This window comes from Excalfactoria chinensis, chromosome 3, assembly GCF_039878825.1.
Source record: "Excalfactoria chinensis isolate bCotChi1 chromosome 3, bCotChi1.hap2, whole genome shotgun sequence".
Lineage (NCBI taxonomy): Eukaryota > Metazoa > Chordata > Aves > Galliformes > Phasianidae > Excalfactoria > Excalfactoria chinensis.
Window position 1 is genome coordinate 70,160,775 of NC_092827.1, and position 11,851 is coordinate 70,172,625.

An 11,851-nucleotide genomic window follows, 5' to 3' on the forward strand; every position below is an offset into this window, starting at 1 on the left:
TATCTGATCTGTCCTAAGAAAGACAGTATGTTATTATTGTGGTTTTATGGTCTCTTCAGTCCATGTGCTTATCCTCAAATTTCTTGTATTTTCCTCATAGGGTTTTAACTCGGTGGTAAATAATAGTTCAAAACAGGAAAAAAAAAAAAAAAAAAAAAAAAAAAAAAAAAAAAAAATTACAGGGAATGCTGTACTTTTCTGTATTATACCTTGTTGTATGTGTGCAGTAGTGGAAAGTTTTAAGTCTGTAACACAATACTATAATAGGTGAGATTTTTCTCTTCTATGTGTTTTTGTTATGTTAATTTGTCCCAAAAAGTTCTTGTGGTTTGCATTCTCTGTGGTACATATACTTAGAATCTACAATGGGTGAATGTTCATCAAATCATAGTTATCAATTTCTGTTATATATATTAATCAAGCAGAATTTTATTTTACCCAACTTGTTATTGTTTTCTTTCTTCTATGAAAATGTCAAGTTTCTCCTCTTACCTTTAGAAACATAAGTATTTGGCAAGTTTATATATACAAATGTACTAGTGGAGTTCTATTTTTTTCAGAGAATATAGCATGGGTTGATTCTAACTGAAATTAGTTCTCATTTCTAAATTCAGTAAGACCTAAGTTAGCATGTGTTTGTAAAAGCTTTGAAACACTTTGGGTTTTGTACCTGGCTTTAAGATATGCAGTTGTCCATACCTTAAACTGGAATCAGCTCGCCCTCTGGTTTTAGGGACCCTATGCCATTTCTGTCAGTATTATCTTGCATCATTGCTGAGAAAATGGAAAACTGAATGTTGGAAGGGACATTCAAAATCATCTAATTTTTCTCTTTTCCCCTAATAATTGTGCAATCACAATTATTATTTTTATTCCAAAAAGGAACTAATATGTAATTTTATTTTTAAAGAGTAATTTCAATTTACTTGCTTGTGATTTTATTTTTTAATTGATAAAAAATTTTGAGAATTTTTTAGAATCAAGGTAATACTCTCCATTTAAGGCTACTGAAATGACACGGAAAGATAAAGAGATATTGAAGCCACTGCAGATTTCACCACGCAGTGAGCAGTGGCTTTTTGCAAACAAGAATCTGGCTTTTTCTGCTTTTCTTACTAGAGGAAGTTCTATGAGTGTGTACTTCTCTGGTAATTACTGCCAAGGAAATGTATTACTGTGGCACATTTTAACCATCCCACTGAAGTATTTTGGATATGAAAAATAGGCATTTTATTTTTCATTTAACAGTTCTCTTTCAACAGTTTAATGTATACATGTCTGCAATTCAACTGATGCATATTTTGTTAGCGTGGAGAATAACTCTTCAACCTTAGAAGCATTCTATTTGTGCTGTAGGTAAACGTCATTTGTTTTGAAGAGCAAAATGTTTTTGTGTCACTGGAATGGTTAGTAATGTTGCTAAAACTGTTGCATGTGTCTGTAACAACAGTTTTACTACATTCTTTAAAATAAAATAGTTGTCTAATAAATTCAAGTTTATCTGCTGTATTTGTGCAGCATGTAATTCTAATCTTGATAATATTCTTGCTGTTAGTCTACAGCTAATGTTTATGGCTTTGATTCATGTAAAGGAAATATACCTAGTAGTTATGTAAGTATTAGTGATCAAAGAAAGAAGTGTATTATGGTAATGTCAGTAATTTTTTATTTAAAAGTATTGGCAATTTTGCAATATTTTACTGCATGAATAAAACATTATCTTCCTTGATTCTATGTCTCAAAGAACAATCCAGAGTTAAAATGTGCACTCAGTAGCATGCCCACATAGAAAGATGGACACCCTCTCTAAGGGTGGTAGACAGCACCTGCTCTATTCACTCAGGTCTGTGCTGGCTGCTGGAGAAACTGGCTTCTGCAAGGTCCATGGCAAGAATGTAGCCACTTGCTCCAGACTTTGTCAGTACATGGATAGCTGTTGCAATGCTTAAAGCTTGACAGTGTAGCAGAGTCATGTGGTCTGCAAATGTATACGGAGATAAAGGCATGTAGTTTGTGATCAGGGCATGCAGAAACTAGGTCAGCAGCTTGAATGACCTGTTGGGATAACCCTTCTTTGTGCCAATCTCCGCTGAAGTCATCCTCTAGCTCTCTCCTCTGCTGTTGACACTTCTGCAATGTTGCATATATCACGTTATGCTCAGGTTGCTTTGGTCAGATGTCCTCATCCTCAATGATAATTTGTTGATCTCTTTCCAGTACTACCTTGGCTACCTCTGCAGTGTCCTGCAGCTCACTCTGCTGTATTGTGAACTTCAGTGTAGCTTCATTGAGTATAATTAGTCTTTTAGATCCTACTGCTTGCTACCTTTATTCATATTAGCTGCGGCTACTAAACCCGAGTTCTTACTTTTCACTTAGTTCTTCCCCCCTTCTATTTACATTCCTTTATGTTGATTTTACTTCCAGCAATGTCCTTTCAGCAGAGAATTTATTGTACTTTATTTGCAAGACCCCTTAGCTTTTTGCGTAAAATTACTTTTCCATAACTGCCTTAGTTGTGCTACTTTCTATGGATCAGGTTGACATATATGAATTATATATTATCTTCCTTTTCTCACACATCTGTCTGCCTGCTTCTTTGTCCTTGCTTTGTTTTGTGCATCAATCAATGTAAGGCTAATTGCTAATTATTTAAAATGTGCTTAGAGCAAAAAAATTCAATATATATTTTTTTCTTTCTCACCCCCTCCCCTCCCTGCCCCCCTCCCCATTTTCTGATTATGTGTCTGAAATAAGGATGCTGATTAGTGACATGGTGCTAGATGTTAGCACCTGTGGCTCTGGTTTACACATATCGTTTTAAAATAGGGGATGTGCTTATTATCTCTGTGTTGAACAAGAGCTCATCTGCTTTGACCGTAATTAGGATTTGAACAAGTTACTCAAGAGAGAGGTTTTCTCTTTTACATTTTATTTGATAGGAATTCCTTTGTACTCTGCTTGTTTTAATGTGTGAAGTTGGTCTGTGGAGCCTCAGATCATTATTCCAGTCATTTCCTTATTCTCACCAGCTCATGTGATCATGTTTATCAAGCAGCTCCTTGTTTCTGGCCTGTGATATCACATTCTTAGAATACCCGAGTCTCTCCCATTGTTTCCTTTCTTCTCCATTTCTGCCCTGTAAATTTTTAATACTCGGAAGCTTTGTTCCTGTCAGCAGCAGTGAAATTGGAGCTCAACATGTTTTGATATGTATTAGTAAAAACACAGTATTTAGACATGTGGTAGCAAAAGAAACCAACCATGTAATGTAGCAACCTGTTTATAATGTGTTCAGGAATGGTAATGACTAGCATTGGTGCACTGCAAAACAGTGCAATCCAGGACTAATGTTAGATTTACAGGGAAAAGACATATACTGACTCTACAATGGTCACTAATTTTAAATGGGAGAGGGAGAGAAACACCATTACTTGATTAGAGTCAACATTTGAATTATTGCTTGAGCTAACAGAGCTATGAACTGTTATGTTGATTATAAACTGTTATAAACTGTTTTGTTGATTAATGACCTCCAAAAGATATATATATATATATATTTTTTTTCAGTATGCCCAGGCCACTCTGAGGCAATCAGTACAATGTTGCTGTTCTCTAGATGCACTTATTCATCTGCAAAACTTTCAGCAGTGATTGTTCCCCTATTTGTAAACAGATTATTCAACAGCCCCAGTGTATCACCAGAATGACAGACAAACAGATGTGATGCTCTATCTGAAGTGGCTAATTCAAGATTTGATAATTCTTCTATGCACACTGCCAATTAGCCTTAAAGAGTAGAGGAATGTCTACTGGAAAAATGTTTCTTATTAAAACCAGCTGGCCTTGGGAATCTTATATATATTGATGATAAAATCCTAGAGGCTGTTTTAATACCCCCTTTTTAAAATATGCTTCCATTTCTGTCAATGTAATTTTAAAGAGCTTCGGTGACTTGTGTTAAGCCTCTGATCTCATTGTGAATTTGCCTCAAACTTACCTTGTTAAGGAAAAAAAGCTTGCAGAGAAATGAATGAAAGCAAATGTTTCTGGAAAAGATTGTATTTCTCTGTTTTACTTCTAAATACTTCTCTACCTCTGACTCTGAGGAGATTTAAAGTAATTTTTGCTTGTTGTCTTTCATTTTGTCTGGATAATAGCTGCTCATCTGTGATATAATGGCTTAAAAAATATTGTTATCTGTTTGGAATGCATTTTAGCTTTTCTCCAGATAGTAAGGTATTAGTTCAAGCAGGCAAAAGTTAAGGCTGACTAGTTTATAGTTAAGTTTTGTGGCTAAGAAAGAGTGCAGGGTGCTCAGTTTCCTATGCTTTTAGTGTATTATACATCACACTAAAACTCATCTGGAAGCAGATTTTATTGTCACTTGCTTTCTTTCTGGCTATTGGATGACGTGTTAAACTGCGATTCAGATTAAAAGCTGTTTTTGAAAGGGTATGTGAATGCTGCCCACCTGGCTGAACATCTGTTACAGCCCACAGACCCATAATTGATGGTAAACTCAGATATTATTCTGGTATGTAAATTCAAAGCCCAATCCTTACAGATTAGAGTCATTGCTTTTCAAGAATGCAATTTTTCCACTGATGATAATAAACATTGACATAGTCAATGAGGGAAGAAATATGTGCACATGAGGACTACTGGAAACAGACATCATCCTGTTATGCTTCTTGTGTTGGGAGAGGACATGATCTCTGGACATGCAGTCAAATAGCTACTTATGGTGCTGGTTGAGGGACATGACTCTGACTCTTCATAAAGTGTTCAGAATTTCTTACAGTATTTCTTTTCAATATATATCCTCGCTCATCTTACTTCAGTAACTTTCCAGTATTTTATTTTTGAAGTATTTTGTTGTTTTTTTTTTTTTGTTTTTTTTTTTTTCCTTTGTCCATTTATGTCTTAGGCTGCATGAAATAATCATCTAAAATTTGTCTGATTTCTATCTGGAACCCCAGTAGTTCCTGCATTTCATTTTCAAAACTGAGAAAATGTCTTGTAATTTTTAATTTTCATATAAGTCACAGTAGCCATTAAAGATTATTAACACTTTCTAATGTAATCTCTTGGTAATGCTTTTTCCAATTCTTGTTAGAATTTTTAACTGTTCAATTTTGCTAAATATTCTGTGTTCACAGAATTTTCCTTATACAACTCTTTCATTTTGAATCATTATGTTATAGGCAAGTAGTAGCATGCTTGATATCATAATGTAATGTAGCTATTCACTATTATGTTTGATAATGACCTATGAGTAATTTCTGAGTAGCCATATGTGTTCTCTTTAGTGAAGCATCAAGATCTCAATTGTCATCTCTTCTGAGTCATTAACTAATTATTTTTATTCCATTTTAATTACAGAATGGAAAAATCTCATTCTCTTCTCAACTTTCTGTCGTTAACCTTATAATCATTATGGATAACTACCTTATTATGTACTGGATAGCTTTCTTGTTCTTTATAGGATAACATTTCTTTCATCTTCCATTTCCTCAGTGGTTGCATTGTAGAGATGATAGTGCTGCTTCTTGCCACCTGCCTTTTCTCTTTTAATAGCAGATTCATTTATTAATAGTTTTAAAGCCCTTAACTTATGATAAGAACAGGCTTCTTTCACTCTGAAGCCTGTTCCAACTGCATGTTCTATCCTTTCAGGTACTGCTTTCTCAGGCACCTCATTATTTGTGGAAATCATAGAATTACCCAGGTTGGAAAAGACCTTGAAGATCATCAAGTCCAACCGCAGCCTAACCAGTACCCCATCTCTAAAAAAAAAAAACAAACCTCTGCTAAATCATATCCCTGAGTACCACATCCAAATGGCTCTTAAACACATCCAGTGATTCAACCACCTCCCTGGGGAGCCTATTCCAGTACCTAACTACCCTTTCTGTAAAGAAGTTCTTCCTAATATCCAACCTGAACTTGCCCTGGCGCAACTTGAGGCCATTTCCCCTCGTCCTGTCACTTGTCACTAGTGAGAAGAGACCTGCCCCACTCTCACTGTAAGAACCTTTCAGGTACTGGAAGAGCGCAATAAGGTCTCCCCTCAGCCTCCTCTTCCTCAGACTAAACAGCCCTAGCTTCCTTAGCTTCTCCTCATAGGGCTGATTCTCCAAGCCCTTCACGAGCCTCGTTGCCCTTCTCTGGACCTGCTCCAGTACTTCCATATCTTTCTTGTGCTGAGGTGCCCAAAACTGGACACAGTACTCAAGGTGAGGCCTCACCAATGCCTTCCTTAGTCCTGCTCACCACACCATTCTTGATACAAGCCAGGATGCCGTTGGCCTTCTTGGCCACCCGGGCACACTGTCGGCTCATGTTCAGCCGTGCATCAATCAGTACCCCCAGGTCCATTTCCTCCACACAGTCCTCCAGCCACTCCGTCCCAAGCCTATAGCGCTGCCTGGGGTTGTTGTGGCCGAAGTGCAGGACTCGGCATTTGGTCTTGTTGAACCTCATTCCATTGGCTTCAGCCCAGCTCTCCAGCCTGTCTAGATCCCTCTGTAGGGCCTCGCTACCCCCAGGCAGATCCACACTCCCAGCCAATTTAGTGTCATCTGCGAACTTACTGAGGGTGCACTCAATGCCCTCATCGAGGTCATCAATAAAGATATTGAAGAGGACAGGCCTCAGCACCGACCCCTGGGGAACACCACTCGTGACCGGTCGCCAGCTGGATTTAACTCCATTTACCACCACTCTCTGAGCCCGGCCCTTCAGCCAGCTCCTTACCCAGCCGAGAGTGTACCCATCCAAGCCACGGGCTGCCAGCTTCTGCAGGAGAATACCATGGGAGACAGTGTCAAAGGCTTTGCTGAAGTCTAGGTAGACAACATCAACAGCCTTTCCCTCATCCAGCAGATGGGTCACTAGATCATAGAAGGAGATCAGGTTGGTCAAACAGGACCTGCCCTTCATGAACCCATGCTGGCTAGGCCTGATCCCCCGGCCATCCCGCACATGCCGCGTGATCTCCCTCAAGACTACCTGTTCCATAACCTTCCCTGGAACCGAGGTCAGGCTAACAGGCCTGTAGTTCCCCGGATCCTCCTTACAACCTTTCTTGTAAATGGGAGTCACGTTGGCAAGCCTCCAGTCTTCTGGGACCTCACCAGTCAACAAGGAGAGCTGGTAGATGATGGAAAGCGGCTCGGCTACCACCTCTGCCAGTTCCCTCAGCACTCTCAGGTGGATCTCATCCGGCCCCATGGACTTGTGGCAGTCCAGCTGGAGTAGTAAGTCTCTGACCGTTTCTTCCAGAATCACAGGGGGGCTAGCGTGCTCCCCAGCCGAGACAAGAAATGCAATGAGCCTGTGTATTAATAGTTTTTTAGATTGCAGAAAGCTCTCAGTCTGCATCAGCTCCAAAGACTGTGCATTCCCTTTTGATAGCTCAGATTATTTAGTAGGATTACACTGAGTTTTGAAACAACTGATCAGTTTCTGAGCTGTTATATATTTTTTTCTTTATATCCATATTTTGTTTAAGAGACCATTAGTTTCTAATTTTTACACTCATTCAAATTTTACTAGATTCTATGGACACATCAGCAATCCTGTAATATGTGTATTCATATGTATTCATATTCATATAGCAGCATACGAATGCTTATTAGAGACATCCAGATTCATGATGGATAATAGCTGCAATGAGCATATACTAAATGAGATTTTAGGAACTTTAAATGGCATTACTGAATTTTGTATCATACAATATTTTACTCATCATTTTGCATTTGGATCCTGTATACTGGGTTGTGAGAAGCTGAGAGGAAGTACATCAAGGATTACTTTTAAGACCCTCAAAGCAGTAATAGGAGTTCAATAAACTTCAGGCTAGCAAAATGCAGTTTCACTTGACAGTTGTATTATGAGGATGGATGATACCATTAGTTGTGTTTTTCCTTTCACACCTGCTTTCACTTTCATGCCAGAAGCTGACCCACAGTGCAGCATGAAACAACAATCATTCTTACTTCAAGATGAGATCCAGAACTTCAGAATGAGATCCAGCTTGAGGCTTCTCAACAAAGTGAGCAAAATTAATGTTTCTTTCCCACACGTGAGGTGTTAATGCTGAGCTGTTCATACCAGTGAAGAGAGAGCAAGAATACAGATGTCTAAAATCATGGCAACAATCATTGCTGATTTTGGAAAAGGATGATTGAAGTTGTCTGTGGAAACTGCTGTTCTTCACCACTCTACTTGTTTCTCAGTGTCGGAAGTAGTACTAGGAGCCCTGGTCTTCTGACACTGTCAGAATAGATTTATATAAGATGAACATTTTTCAGCTTAAAGTTGACTTCTGCATTTAGAAGATTACATACTTGGCCTTTCCGCTAGAACTTGTCCTATTAACTTTGAATAATATATCCCTGAAGGAGAACTGGAAGAGATGTTTGCCTCTTGACTGCTCATTTCAATGATTAATCTCTAATTTCTTTCCTGTGACAGAACATGGTGTAAGCATTTTTGTTCTTGTATCTTCACTCTGATGTCTTATACTGAGGTGTGATATAGTTGGTACTATTTACTTGAGAAGGCTCAGGAAAATTAAGCCTAACAAGTTTTTTTAAAGTGGATTATTTAAGCAATGCTGAATGCTTGTATACATGATCCAAGTCAAAACAGAAATTATTACAATTCTACTCACTTTAATTGACTTTGGAAAGAATTAGACTTGGTTTAATTGTCTAGTTTCATTCTGAATTAGCCTTTAACATAGTACATATGCACCACTAGGGGAAAAAACTTCAGTTCATTTAGACTGATTTTCCTTAGTGACTATATGTTGTTAAACCAGTGTTTACAAGCTTCCATAAGGAAAGAAATTCTTAATGGTTAAGTTTGTTAAATGACTTTCTGATGCTCAAGTTTTTACAAGTCTTCCTACCTTACCCATCTCCCTGAATTTATTTTCTTAATAATGATTTTTGAAATCATTGGAAGACACTGGAATTTTTTGTTATTTAGATATTGAAACTAATGAATTTAAATACTTTGTATTTAGCATAAAACTGCGTTTTATCCTAGAGCTGTGAAGACATTGCATGATGTTTGTTTTCTAGATTCTCCAGTGCTAGCTACCCCCTCTCTTCACTGAGGCAATCCTGTGTTCATCGTATTTCCACACAAGGGAAAGAAGAAAAATGTCTGCTGAAAGCTGTGTCATATGTTGGAAGTTTTAGGAAAGGTTAAAGGTAAGAAAAATATTTGTTTCACAACTGAAATTACTTTTGATTTCAATTAATTTAGCTCATTCTCAGTCTAATTTTGTAGAATTCAGTGCAGTTAAAGTAAGGGTAACTTTGGCCCTGTATGTTTGGAAACAAATGTAATTTTGTGCTAAAATATAATGACAACATGCTATAATTTGTGTGTGGTACTTTGTAAGGTTTGACTATTATTTTTGCTGGCCAGTTTCTAATTTATATCCTGCTGTGGTCAATGACCAAAGGCAAAACATACAATCTTGTTTCAAATCTTGTCCTCAAGTGGGAACTGTTTTTTAACTACATTTTTCCTAAATAATTTCAGTTCCACTAAGGAAATGTTAGTTCAACAGTTATTGTTGGGCCACTGGGGAAAGGAAGATAATCCTCTGAGAAAATCTGTCCTTTTTGCTAGATCCAAGTGCTGTAGCCTTTTGCCATCCTTTCTAACATTTCTTGATAAATTCTGACCTAGGAAATCAGGAGAATACATGAGGCCATCAAGTTGATGCTTTACTCTAGAGTACCTTTCCATTATATTTCTACAAATCTTCTCATTCAATCTCCCTCTATATATAATCTTGAAGACCATTGAAGTAAGTCCCTCATCTGTAAATCCTGAATATGTAGAGGCTCCTCAGGACCATTTGCTGGACAAGGCTGGTACATAAGGAATTTCTGGCTAAAGGATGAATTCCTTTTTTCCTAGGGGGAAAAAATAATTTAAAAAAAAAAAAAAAAAAAGAGAGAGAGCGCTACCCAAATATTGGCTAATTCTATCAAAGATAGTCTATTGAAAGGCAAGTGTTAAACAACTCTAGTGTTGAGTTGTATTTCTCAAGATATTATATGTTACTCTAATTATTGACAACACCTATTAAGTAATCAAAAATCAAGTGAATGGCAGCTTAATATTTCCTGAATCTTCCTGTGTTTCTCTGAGAGCATTATCTTCCCCAGCCTTGTCTTTTCTCTCACCTCAAGACCTGAAGCCTTCAGGGAAGAAGTAGGTATGCTTCAGGGCATAGAGCAGATTCATTATGTCTAATAATATCAATATTAATTGTGCTGTTAATGGTATGTTAGTCTAAGTGTGCAATGGGGAAATAATAAACTTAAGCAACAGTGATCCATAAATCATACTCAGAGAGTAGAAATCTGAAATCTGAAATCTAGGTTATCCTGTTAAGGGAAAGATTTTACAGCTATCATCAATGAAATCTAGTTGCTGAAAATGTATGACAGCCATCCATTGTTACACCCAATGACCTTTAAAAAAGCTTTGTTTGTATCTGCTCTAAAGAATTGTGAGGAAAGATGTAGGAAGCTGTTTTTAACATCAGTCCCATGGCTCTGCCAGTGTTTCTGCACAGGGCCTCCTGACTCCACAGAGCTCTCATGTCTACTTATATGACCTACATATGTTAGTTACTTGCTAGAATTTGTGGATGTCTTCATTTTCATCATCCTATCCAGATCTTTCCCCTTGCTGACATTTACATTCAAAACCACGCTGCCAATATCATGTTGTTCTTAACCTAAGATTGTTTGAGCCTGTGTTCCTGAAGGTAGTGAAATATTGTTGTTGCCCTTGGCTTCCAGAAGAAGAGAATTTGTGGTCTCCTGAGAGAAATGGAGATGCTAGTTTGTAGTCTCATTCTATCAACCCTCTCTCCTAGGGTGGAAATGAAGTTATAAAATTCAATTTGTTGACCTTTTCATTGGGGCTGTAGTGTTCAAATGATAGTATGTATAACAAAGTTCTCAGACAATGCTCTGACTCTCAGAATTTGAGTGCTATGGCTTGATTACAAAAGGCTTGCTTCCAGAACACCTAATTTTTAGAAATCTTTGTATTTAATGTAATTGGACTTGTGAAATCCTGTCTATAAAATTTTTGGAAAGGATTCTGTCAACTGAGGATACCATAGAATAGAAGAATGTTCTACCAAAACTGAAAAGGAATTGCCTGAAGCAGTGAGTGTGAAATGTTAAGTACTTAAAGGTACTATATGGCATCTCTGTACTGTGAAGCTCCACAGTTACAGTCCTTGTTACAGTATTTGTGGATATGCTTCTCATAGAACATGACTCTAAAGGAGGATATCAGCACTCAGGTTTCTGCTGGTAGGCCTCCCAGACTAATGTCTAAGTTCTAACTTTCCTTTCTTACTAGTCTAGTAAATACAAAATGAGGTAGATAAATGGAAGTTTGAACAGGGAAAGAGCAGCCCAGTAACTGAGTAGGTAATGGCTATGACATTTGTTCTGTGGATATGCTCAAGACTGTTCTTCACTTGTTGAGGAAGACTAACTGCTCACCTGTGAAGGCTGCAGCAGTGGTAACAGCCTCTCTTCCTTAAACCAATTATTGTGGAGGATCTTACCTGTAGTAAGAAATTATTCTATAGAGACATGCTGAAGTGCTTATCAGTGCCAAGGTTCATGCAGATCTTTGGGCATTAGATAAATATATATATATATATATATATATAAATGATGTATTTTAATAAGATTTATTAAACAAGAAAAGTAGAAAGAGTTTGAAATTGGTTTAGGGCATTGAAGTGTTGCAAATTACAGTTCTGGTTATACTCTGTTTCTGCTTGTAA